This window comes from Neolamprologus multifasciatus, chromosome 17, assembly GCF_963576455.1.
Source record: "Neolamprologus multifasciatus chromosome 17, fNeoMul1.2, whole genome shotgun sequence".
NCBI lineage: Eukaryota > Metazoa > Chordata > Actinopteri > Cichliformes > Cichlidae > Neolamprologus > Neolamprologus multifasciatus.
This window is the reverse complement of record NC_140455.1, coordinates 13,066,546-13,078,673: the sequence shown is the minus strand read 5'-3', so window position 1 is coordinate 13,078,673 and position 12,128 is coordinate 13,066,546. Positions and strand designations below refer to the sequence as shown.

General features: G+C 38.6%; 1 protein-coding gene across 1 annotated transcript in view; it reads left to right on the top strand.

Moving 5' to 3' along the window:
- LOC146499050 (uncharacterized) overlaps nt 1-12,128 on the top strand; it is a 134,945-nt gene that overhangs the window by 99,414 nt on the left and 23,403 nt on the right. The gene's annotated exons all lie outside the window — the stretch shown is intronic.

The window sequence follows — 12,128 nt, the reverse complement described above, 5'->3', positions numbered from 1 at the left end:
ATATCTTTCCATTATCTGGATTCACTTACCCTAATTGTCGGTCAGGATAAATGAAACTGGTCATTAACTGGCTATTTAACCCAGGGATTCAATTGCGCATTTACACAAAAGCCGTGGCATTGGCAGCATTTGACCATTTCATTTCATGAATCTTATGACTCTTCCACTGAAAATTATCCCTGTGACATCTACAACAAAAACATAAAATGGTCATTAAAAGTCAATAAAGAACATAAACTATACTAATAAAATTCGACACTGTCAGAAGGACAAGACATGATCATTAATCTGGTGATTTAGCACACAGAGTCGTAAAATAAACATTTAAATTCTAGTTAAGTATTTTAATCACTGAGTGTGCTCTCTGTGCTGCTATTTATTTCTAAGGTGTTCTTTAAACATTAAAGCTTATTGCGTCAAATAAAAGAGACGTTGGAATCATTGCCGTTTGTCGCAGTTTAAAGTGAAAGTATTTTGATAGGTTGAGCAGATAGCCTTGGTGTCTTCTGTAGCTGCAATTCAAGAATCAAGCATGACATTTTAGTGCATATTAAAATTTTGCATTGCTGTGGTGTCAGATCCCAGGTAAATATGCATATGATATGATAATAAACAGTTTTGCCAAATTTTCTTCAAGGTGACAAGGTGTAGGTTTTTCAAGGTGCAGCTTGGAAGAGGTTCATTGGTATTGTTTTCACGAGTCATGAAAATTGAACTGTGTTGTACAATTTAAGATTTGTTGGAGTTGTTATGTGATTGTGGTTGTCCTATGGGTGTTCAACCCTGTTGGGGAACCAAGGTTGCTGCATTTATTAAAGAAGCTGCCTGGTTCAAATGTATGTTGCATTGCTGTGCTTAAGTTTTGTTGTGCCATAACTTACAGAACTGCAGTTACGAGTTTTTGTCTGGTGAGCAAAGCAGACTTACTGTATTTCAAACTTCTCTCAAGTTTGTTTTATCCTGAGCACAAGGTTGTTTATTTTTGCCTCAAAGTTAAGTTCCCACTCTTCATTACAGGGTGGGCCATTTATATGGATACACCGTAATAAAATGGGAATGGTTGGTGATATTAAAGTCCTGTTTGTGGCACATTAGTATATGTGAGGGGGCAAACTCCTCAAGATGGGTGGTGACCATGGTGGCCATTTAGAAGTCGGCCATCCTGGATAGAACTTTTGTTTTTTCAATAGGAAGAGGGCCATGTGACACATCAAACTTATTGGTAATGTCACGAGAAAAACAATGGTGTGCTGTACATCAAATCCTAGGATTGGCTAATCTTGCTGATTTGATAGCTTATTCGATTTCTCATAGCCACAAGACAGTTGCATTAAGTGTGGACACATTGGAATCAGCAGTTAACCTGACATGCATGAATGGTGGTGAATTTTTCTGCTTTACTAAAGGTCACAGAGCAGTTAGTGTTCTCTGTTCTTTTAAAGCACATGCAAAGAGAATAGGATAAAAAGAGCAGAAAACTGATTAGAATATATGCAATAAATATATATATCAGTTGATTTTAGCAGGTGATTTGAAAGACTGTCACAACGCAACATTTGTTTTGGACCAATTCTGTTTACATTATACGTGGTTTTCTTAGGCAGCTTTATCTGTCCATAATGTCAGATAACACACACCAAGTAGCTAAATTGCACTGTGAGGAATCTTGGAGTCATTTTTAATCAGGATATGTCCTTCAACGTGCATATTAAACAAATATGTAGGACTGCTTTCTTCCATTTGCATAACATCTCTAAAATTGGAATCATCCTGTCTCAGAGTAATGCTGAAAAACTAGTTCATGCATTTATTACTTCTAGGACTACTGTAATTCATTATTATCAGACTGTCCTAGAAACTAACTGCAGCGTACTGACAGGGACTAGAAAGAGAGAGCATATTTCTTCCATATCGACTTCTTTTCATAAAAGCATAAAAGAGGTGGCACTGGTATTTTTATGGCCAGTCACAACAGAGTGCCATATTTTATGAAGATGATCAGACGATACTATTAAAAAGCTAGTCTCAGATTCAGTGCTGCTTTGACTACAGTTCAGTCAAAGTACGATCATGTGTGAGAGTAAGAGTGCAGTACGCTACATAAGTATTAAATCCTCGGTGTCATGGTTCTGGGTATTTGACCCAGCATTTTGAGTTTATTCTGTTTTGTGATTTCTTTGTGTTGTAATGTTTTAGTTTTCTAATATTTAGTATTGAGTTTAGTCCTGGTTTTGCTTCTATGTTTAGTCATATTTTTGTTTCCATGGTTTCCTGTCGATGTGTCTCATCTCCCTTTTCTGTTTACATGTTTCCATCCTTGCGACTCATTTGTTGTCTCCCCCATCTGTCATGTGCATTCATGTAAGTTGTCCCTCTCCCTTTCTTTCCGTGTCCCTTGCTTCCCCTCTCTCTCTCGCTCCCTCTTTGTTTGCGTCCTGTGTTCAGCGTGTTCAGTTTTGCTCCTGTGTCACTATGTTTATTCGCCCCACCTGTGTTTCCCATTGGTTTCCTTTTCTCTTGTCACCCTCTTCTGTATAGTGTGAGTTGTCATTCGTTCTATGTCAAGTCATCTGCTCACCATGTTTCTGTTCATCACGAGTCAAAAATAAACTGCTTGCTTTTCATTAAGTTATTCCTGTTTCGAGCGTCTGCTTGTGCGTTCACACCACAAACCAGTCACCCGGCCGTCACACTAGGTTTGTAGGTAATGCATTTCTATTTTGGGGGGGGATTTATTTTTGGACTTTTTAAATAATTTAGGTTCCAATTCTCACATTTAGTCTTCCTCTTGTGCTTCCTTTGTGCTTCCGAGTTGTGTTATTTACATTCTTGGTCCTTATTTTGGTAACAGTGTTACCTTGTCTTCTCTGTGAGTACTCAGTCTTTGTCTCTGCGTTTTGTCTCTGTCTAGTTTATAGTGTCACGTCAAATTCTTAGTTTGTATCGGTGTATCTTCTTAGTTTGTGATATTTGGGTATCTTCATCTGTGTCCCCTGTCATGTCTCTGTGTGTGTCTCTCTCTCTGTACTCTGTATGGTTGTGTGGTCTCCCTGTTAGTTGTATCAGGTGAATCTTGTGTCCTCTGTCAGTTGCGTCTCTGTGTTTGTTACCTTCTTCTTGCATCATGTTTGTGTGTGTTGTGTCTGGATCTCTGTCTCTTTGTTTATATTTTCCGTGTTACTTTGATAATCCCTTGTCTCATCTGCATTATGTTTGGTTTTGCTTCCTTTGTCTCGTCAGTTAGATTCTGCTCAGCCATGTTCTCCAGGTGTGTCCATTCTGCTCCGATTCCCTCCTGTGTATATATTGTCCGAATCTCCCTCTAGTCTTTGGCATGATCTTGTTATATGTTTCCACGCATGAACTCTGTGCATTCAGTTATTTATCCAGTATTTGCTTGAGTCCTGTTTCATCTTGAGTTTTGTATTTCGCTCCCTGATCTCCCTCAGAGATCAGTCTCTGTGTCTGCAATTGCAGCCACACTCTGCTACATCCTAATATTATACACAGGAAAGTTAGTAGACTAATCAGTATCACAGCTGGATCATGCATAATAAAATGTGAGATTTTTTTTTAAGGGGGAAAAAAGGAATTCCAGGAATAGCGAACCTATTTTCCTGAGAACTGATTGGCCAGTAGGTGGTGGATATGAACTTGCTGACCTCATATCTGAAACAAAATATGATCTGAAAAAAAATAAAACAACACCGAACAAGACGAAGTGGACTACATTTCTATAACTGTAAAAGACAAAAAGTTACCTCACTAAGACCATAGTCCTGCTTTGTAGTATAGGCCTCTGCTTCAGCTATGTTATTCTGACAACCATACAAGGAATTCCTTCTAAGAACCAGAAAATCTGAATGTTCTTTACCCATTTCTCTTTGATGTCGAAAAATAATTGTATGTAGATACATTTCTGGAAGGCATTATTCCAGAGTTTAAACAGCAGTATATTTCTATAGTTTTATTTGTTGTTGTCAGTAGCTATAAATAATTTTAGGGGTGACATTGTTGCTCTTATTGATTTTACAGTGACCCACTTTATCTGTTTCTGAAGCTCAGAGAATTGCAGAGTCATCTATAACATGCATTGTTAGACCTTAGGCGACAATAAATAATTATTTACATTTTTCATTAATTTCACTATATGAATATGGAGATTGATACTGATTCATATTCTGGGTAGCATGTACATAATGAAAGTGCTTATGTGTGTCTTTGTGACAGCACATGCCAGCTCTAAAAAGCTACAGGTGACGCAAAATCTGGATTTACCTACCATGATCATTATCCTTTGATATGTCAACCAGTCACTATTTCCACAGCATTAATCACATCAGAGAAATCCCTGTTCTCTAGGAGATTAATTTAAAAAATTGACTTTACTGTTTGCATTTTGCTCTTAATATTCCAAATGGAAAAAGAAAGGTGTACATGAATTCAGTGAGTGAATTGTGCGTATTTTTATCTCTCAGGTCACGGCTATCAGTCTGAAAGCAGCAGTTTAAGGCGTTTCTACGTTCAGGACGAACATGTGCCTTTGTGTTTCTGATGGAAACTGCTTTTAGTGGTGCCAGCTGACATTTGGGACGGACTGACTCGCTGTTCACCTTTAATGTATCATTGCAACGGCTGCATGCTGAGGGATCACAAAGTTACAACAGAAGGATCATAACCAAAGCAGAGACTGTTTAAACTTAAATGCCTACTGTCTCATTACACTCAAAGGGCTGGGATTTCCTTAGCTGACTTACTGAGACACATTTTAGAAATATTATATATCTAAAATGCAGTCATAGATTTGGACCTTTTTGGATGTTTTTTGTTTTTGTTTATTTTTTGCCTACTCCTTATGTGACTGTCTCTGTGATCCCTGCCTGAACGAAAGGTTTGCATTATTTGGGACTTTGATTGTGCCTTATGTATCTTGTTTTCAGTTCACCTTCCTTGTGGAGTATTATGTTCTTTTTAGTGTAATTACTTTGAGTCACACATGTATACATGTGTATATATATACAAGTAATGGATCAAGACTCTATGCTGCGCTAGCTTCTGAAACTGCTGCTGGGTATTTATGGCTAGCCTAAGCAACATGCTAATTACCCTTTTAACTGCATCTGTGTTCTAAAAATAACATCCCAGTATATCTATATTATATTTTGAAGGTAATTCTTTTTCCAGGTTACATTTGTGTCTCACATATTACAAGTTTCTCTACTATAGTTACTAGCTGTGTTTTTTCCAGCAACCAATAAACTGTAGTTTTCAACAGGACTTAGCTGTTCCCTTCTTTTGTTAGATAACAAATACAATACCAAACAATAGTTCATTATTATTGAACATCGGAAAAGGAGATAATCTAGTTTAAGGTTAGTACTGGTTAGCTATAGCTACTTTAAGTTACAGTAATTGATTTGTTAAATTCTGTGGTGGTTTAAAATTAAGCTATGCAGTATATAATTATTTTCCTTTATAATTTTGGATTCACTGAAAAATTATCTCAAAATATGTGTCACCCAGACACATGTTAACTATTACATTTTGACATTGTTGGTAAAGGAAAACCTTTCTGTCCTTCCAGCTTTAATGCAAGCTACCAGTTAGCAACATAACATAAGCCAAGTTGACAATTTGACATTGGTGCTGACATTATTTAATAAACAAGACAGTTTGACAGAACCCAAATTATGTATGTATGATCTGATTTGAAATTGCATATAATGCTGCTAGATCCCACAGATACTTTAGTTCAGTATTATTCCAATTATAATCATGTGTTACATTAAATTGTTTATTACATTAGTATTATTTATAAAGTCGATTGTTCTCTGAACTTAGTGTTTTATTTTACTTCACAGGTTAACTCTGATATAGATAGGTATAGGAAGTATAAAAATCCGATGTATTTTGTTTCTAATTGAACTATATGCAGCTTCTCGACCATATTTAAATGTAATCTGTTTGTTTTCCATCTAATTTGATAAAAAATATGTCTTTTACATGTTATTCGTGTACCATTAAAATACAGTATAGTGCTTCCTAGGACATTTGATATTGGTGCACCTAATGGTTAATTTATGATCAGCATTTAACATAACATTTATGATGGACTGTTGGAGGAGTACACCAATTGGAAAGACTGCAATTTCCAGCTGACCTGTTGCCAGATTAAATCCATATCAGTGACCACCACCACGTCCCACCCCCGACCACAGTCCACAGTATTCTGATGCTCACCTCAAAGGATTTATGGGGCAGATTTTTACCAAGACAGTAATGGGGATTCATTCTGTATTCACAATCAAGTCCTAGAGGCTTTTCTAGCTCAGCTTAGCTAATTACTCTTCTTAATGAGCAATAAAGTGAAGCTGTCACTGTGTAAGTTAATGTTCAGATGTGTCTGTCCCACAGCTGAACTCACTGGCACAGCACATCTGGCACAGGGAATTCCCCCAGCAAGTGTAATGATCCAAACTGTTTTTATTTAATAACGGATTTGTTGCTTTGTTTTCCTGCACTAAATGACTGATTAAGGGTTCATGGTGAGCCGCTGTGTCATTTCAGTTTGAAAGACTTACAGCGCAACCTTACAGCGCAGTTCATGTCAAACTGATTTCTTGAATATCATAAAAAGTTCAGTGTCCTTGAACAGCCTCATATTCACCAGATCTTCAGTTCAGTACAGGACTGTCGGAGTTTTGTGTCATAGATATGTAGTATAGTGAACAGATCTGCAGCAACTGCTTAACGCTATGATGTCAATATGGACTGAAATCTAGGAGGATTTTGTAGCCTTGAAGAATTAAGGTAGTTCTAAAAACAAAAAAGGGGTTGCAAAGTTTTCCCAACTGACACTCATCCAGAGTAGCCAGACTGCTACCAGTCTGGCGTCTAGCTAGTGCTGTCATATTCTCCACAGCCTGTTTAGTTCACTGCCTCGATGTCAGGTTTCTGCCTGTATGCAAGTATCAAGTGAACCATGGAACGGTCTGAGAATCTGAATGCAGTTTGAGGAACACGGTGACGACAACTGGAGTAGACAGAAGAACTACACTAACAACAAAAGATGGAAAGCAAACATGGAGAGCCTGATTACCACCAATGAGATGAAGACAATCTGTCAGAGATACTGCCCATCCAGCCTTCAAATACTGCACGGCTGATGAGATGGAGAGGGTGCAGGAAGGACTGTCTGGCTGAATACTCTGCCCAAAGGCAGAGCATACAGCTGCACTTGGAACTTCAAGGCAAGTTAGTAGAAAAGGGAAAAAACAGTAAATCTAATAACAAATAACATGAAAGGGAGTTTGTGGCTGAAGTTTCAATTAATGTTTCTGTTGCCACTGATCCAATATCTGGGATGGACAGGGAGCATCTAGTGTTGAGCCGAACAGCCAAATATGGATTACTCTTGACAGAACATAAATTCTGTTTTGACTAAAGTGGACCTTTTGAAAGTGCTGTGAGTTTACAGTCGATCATTTTAAAGAACCAGCTCGTTTTTGGTGTTCCCTCAACAGCTGTCAGTGTCCCTGTGGATTACCACAATTTCACTGGAGGATAGTTTCTATGAAGCAATTGAACACTGGGGGATCATTTATGTTTGTCATTTGATAAACATAACATGCAAGTGATGTCCCTCAAGTACTATGATGTACTACACCTGGAGTATTTTGGATTCATAGGAAATCCTGTTTTATTTTAACTTCCAAAACATATTGTTTATACAGTATACAGTAATTTTTTGTTCTTTATAATTATGCTAGTGAGTGGCAAAAAACAAAAAAGTGCCTAATGGCTTGACATTAAACTAATTATAATTTAAATTCTGATGTAGTTTTATTGGTGGACTTTTTTTTAAAATTTGCACTCATGCACATTTTTTTTTCTCTCAGTGTGGGAGTTCTTCTCAGGGAGTGACTGCAACCTTTTTGTTTGCATCAGCTGATAGTAACGTGACTATGATCAATAGAAAATTAATGCATTCCCCTTGTGCTCTCTCCTTCCCATGCACTCCAGGGGTACCTGTCTGAATCCAATCAGCAAAATCACTCAGTTCCTCAGTCACCACCGCCATGAATCATTAAACAATCCCACTCTCTGCTGCTGCCATATTCTAAACATGTCAGAAGTTTACCTGGTATTATCAGTTATGGAGTGATTCCATTTTAAATTGATCACATAGAAATCAAGGTTTCAGTTCCATTTTTTTAATTAAAAATGTTAATAAAGACAAATTGTTGCTTGATGTCAACAGATCTGCATCTCAAATGTATTCATAAGTACTACTAGCCAGCTAACCACAGATTAAAAAACAGACCAACTCTTTAAAAGTCAGCATTTTTGCAGACCAGATTTATTACTTTAGATGAGATTTATTTTGTGATCTTCTCTCCCCTGCTGGTGTCCTCCATCACAGATGTGATAATGGAAATCTCCTGCAAATGGGATTGTTTTGAATAGCCTTTCAGGCTGTCTCTCCCCTGATGAAACACATTTGTTTCTGCTACTTTTCCCCCCTCAGATGTCTTCGCTGGGAAAATGGTCTTTTCACAGCTTCCCTTGATGTGTCAAAAAGACAAAATCTGCTCTCTGAAAATTTAATTATCACAAATGGTGAGCTTGAGGAGCCAGGGCTTGCACAGACAGGGCCACCCTGTTCAGTTTCAGGAAATTCCCCCAACCTCAGCACATGCAGACATCATGCTGAACCTGTGCAGTACTATCTACTAACCTTTCCCCACAGGTCCTGGTGATAACACTGGCTAACAGTCAGCCACTTTAGCACCTGGACTCTTAGCACCCAAACAACACCTTTATTATTAGTACTTTCAAATTATTAAACAATAAAACAGAAAGAAAAGGAAATGGACAGCAAATAACTCTTCTTATTGATATGTGTCAGTTGCAATCCAAAGAACTCTCTCTCCCTTTACTTGCATGATTTTATTTTTCTCCAATCATATCAGATTTCAATAATTTTGTATATGTTTACAAGTGGAATTAGGAGTCTATTTTGCTTCTTTCTTTCCTGTGACTTTATTGTAATATTTAATATATTCTAAAATAATCTTTGTTTTGTGTTTAAGCCAACATCCATTGAAGAGCTTTCGAAAGTCCTTCATGACGTCAAAAGACCTTGTCATGGCACTGGGTCTGTGACCCAGCGTTTATGCAATATCAGGTTTAAATTATCCTCTGTGATTTAGAATTGTTTATGGTCCTGTTTCCAGGTTTTTCCTAGTTTAGTTACTTGTATTTCTAGTTCTTCTTTTTCTTTTCTTGTTTCTTTTAGTCTTTTTGCCCTTTTTGTGCCTCCATGTGTACCCTTTCTTGTCTCTCGTGCATGTTAATTTCTGTCTCCATGGTTAGTCATACATCTCCCCAGTCACTGTGTTAGGCTCGCATGTCTTGAGTCTGAGTTTCTGTCTGCGTGTTTTCTGTTTTTTTTACATATATATATATATATATATATATATATATATATATATATATATATATATATATATTTCCCTGTCCTGTGTCCTTGTCTCATTGTGTGTGATCTCTCCCAGCTGTGTTCCCCATGTGTTTCTGCTTTTCCCTCATTACTCTCCTGTGTATTTAAGCTTTTGGTTTCCTCTGCCTGTTGTTGTGTTGTCCAGTGTTGCTGTGTCTTTGCTCTGTGCACCTCGTGTTCCTGGTAGCTGTGTGTTTCCTCCACGCTCCTATTACTAGTTTCCCAGTTTCGTAGTTTTGGTTGTTTCTTGTACTTAGTATTCCAGTTTTTACAGCATAATAAAGCTGCCTCCCTGAGTTCACTCCTTGGTTTAGAGTCCGGCATATGGGTCCTACTCCTGTCTGCCACAGCACTAAACATGACAGAACGACGCGACCACAACATGGTCCCAGCAGCACTCACTCATTCGGATGAGCTCCAGGAGGATATGGTTTTCATGGTGCAAAAGTAATGTGAGCAGTGGCTGTAAAGGCCCAATTGGGAGTACCAGAAAGCAGTCGCTCACAGGCTTCAACGCCTGATCTCTGGCCTCCTCTGGTTACTGGACTCCTTACATCTGCTAATATTGGACTTTACTCCACCATACTCATACTCCAACTTCTAACAAACCTCTTCCCAGGATTATTCCTTCACAGACTGTGTTTCCTTTTTTTGGGCCTGTGCTCGAAAAATACTGTTTTTCTCCCACACCTCCTGAGCCTGGAATAATAATTACTAAGACTGTTTTGTCAGAGTGCTGAGCCAACCCAGCCTCCTACGTCATCTGCTGGGACCTTAGGCAAGCCAATCTGACTTGCAGCATAGTCAGCTGAGAGCTCAGCTCAGCCAAGTCATCCCAGCCACTTGTCTCTGCTGGAAGCTCTGGGGAGCCGTCTGTAGCAGCATCTGCTGGTAGCTCGGGTCAGCCATCCCAGTCTCCTCCTGTTCCCGCTGAGAGCTGAAGCAAGTCGTCTCTGTCTCCTCTGTTGTCAGCTGAGAACTTAGGCGAGTTTATCCAGCCAGCTACTGACCCCACATTTCTGCCTGAGCCGGAGAAGCTACCTGTGAACGCTGTGTCCCCTGCGCAGCTCCAGCTAGCTCTGACTCCGCCAGAGGTTTCCAGACCATCTCTTTCTGATCCTGCCTCCACCAAATATCAGCACGCCTGCACATCCTGCTCAGCCATCAATGAAGCTACGCCGTGGCCAGCCACCTGAACTGAGTTGTTGCCGCTGCTTCTCATGCAGTCAGCCTCCCGAGCTGTTGTTGCTGCCGCTTCCCACGCAAGCCACTCCCAGAACTGATGTGGACTTTGTTGTTGTTGTTGTTGTTTTGCTTCCTGTTCATCCTATTCCTTAAGACTACATAAATAAAGTTTGCCAAAGAGATTTCAAGCTGTTGAAGAAAAAGGGTGTTTATATCAAATGTTGACTATCAAGTATGTTCGAATTTTACAACCTCTGTTTCGACTTGTATATTTTCATTGATATTTGTACGTGCTTCAATAAATTCCAATTTTTTTTCTGACAAAATGGGAAAAAAAACAAGCGCCTTAAGACTTTTCCACTTTGATGAATGACAGTATCTAGAAACCATTTGATTGACAACAGTTTTTTTTTTTGTTTTTTTTTAGCATGACAATGATCCCAAACACCCTATCAATTCAGTAACAGCATACTAATAGAAAAACACACAATGGATCACTCTCAGTCATGAACTGTGTTTACTGTGATCCTGCAGAACCATCTGCAGAGACTTTACATTGTACTAACTGCACATGTGTCTAAGGTGGTTCAAGTGGCTCCAGAACCCAAACCTCAACATGCAGAGTGCAGAGAATGAGACAAAGGGCTGCCAACATCCAGAAGCTGCTTTGGGATGTCCTTCAAGCAACCTGGAGAACGACTGCTTAAAGAAACTACAAGAAAGAGTGTCTATACTATGCTAGAATAAATATACATGTTTAGACTGTATGTTTTTGTCTATACTATACTAGAATTAGAGTGGTCAAATACTGACTTCTAAGCTCGTTAGAACTGTATGAACTCAACCACTAACTTTGCCTTACGTGCTGTGTTCCATGTATGTTTGCCAATTTTTTTTCATGTTTTCTCAGTGAGGAATATTATTGATTGAATGATTTTGATTAAATTAGTAATTGAGACCTCACCTCTACTGCTTATTTAGCCCATGCATTTCAATCAACCATGATCAAAAGTCAGGTATCTGACTCAGGTCTATCTGAAACCCCCAAACAGTCTTTGAACCATCAAGAACAAATCTTTTTCTGTGATATTGCAATTGATTTTTACTATGAAGCTATTCTGTTGGAATTCACAAAGAAGGTGATTTTGCATTTGTCATTCCCAGATGTGGTCTTAAAGAGACACTGTTTGAATGGCAGTATGTTTCTCCAAAACCTGTATGTATCATTCAGCATTATTAGGGCCTTCACTAATGGCTGAATTACCCATGCCAAATTTGTGAGGAGGAGGCAGATTTTTATAGGATGAGAATGTTTTAATACTCATAATTTGCTTCTTGTTCATTATCCACAGTGGTGGAAGGCTGAATAATAAGGCCTGTTGTTGTTTGTGAAGCTATAATGCAACTGTGGTGATTGCGACAGTTTAATCTGCAGGAACAT